Source organism: Desmodus rotundus, chromosome 1 (assembly GCF_022682495.2).
Source record: "Desmodus rotundus isolate HL8 chromosome 1, HLdesRot8A.1, whole genome shotgun sequence".
NCBI lineage: Eukaryota > Metazoa > Chordata > Mammalia > Chiroptera > Phyllostomidae > Desmodus > Desmodus rotundus.
The window spans coordinates 96,584,088-96,584,375 of record NC_071387.1 but is presented as its reverse complement, the minus strand read 5'-3'; positions in this window follow the sequence as shown (position 1 = coordinate 96,584,375).

The window sequence follows — 288 nt, the reverse complement described above, 5'->3', positions numbered from 1 at the left end:
GATATTGCTCCTAGTTAACTATCTTGATAGGCAGTTGAAGTTCCAGGGACTTTCGCTGAGTCCTTCCTGCCATATGTTCTCACTCCATGGATCATCCCCAATGTAGGGATCCTGCCAGTTGCCATAGATACCTATTCCAATTATACTCTTAGGCGCTTGGAAATAACCACAGGGTAAAACCAAGGATCAGTGACCCCTTTGTGAGTTGGGATTGAACTAAGACTCCATCTATTCCTTGACCACCTTAAGCCCCCACTTTGATTGGTGGGCCACAGTGGCGTTTGGATC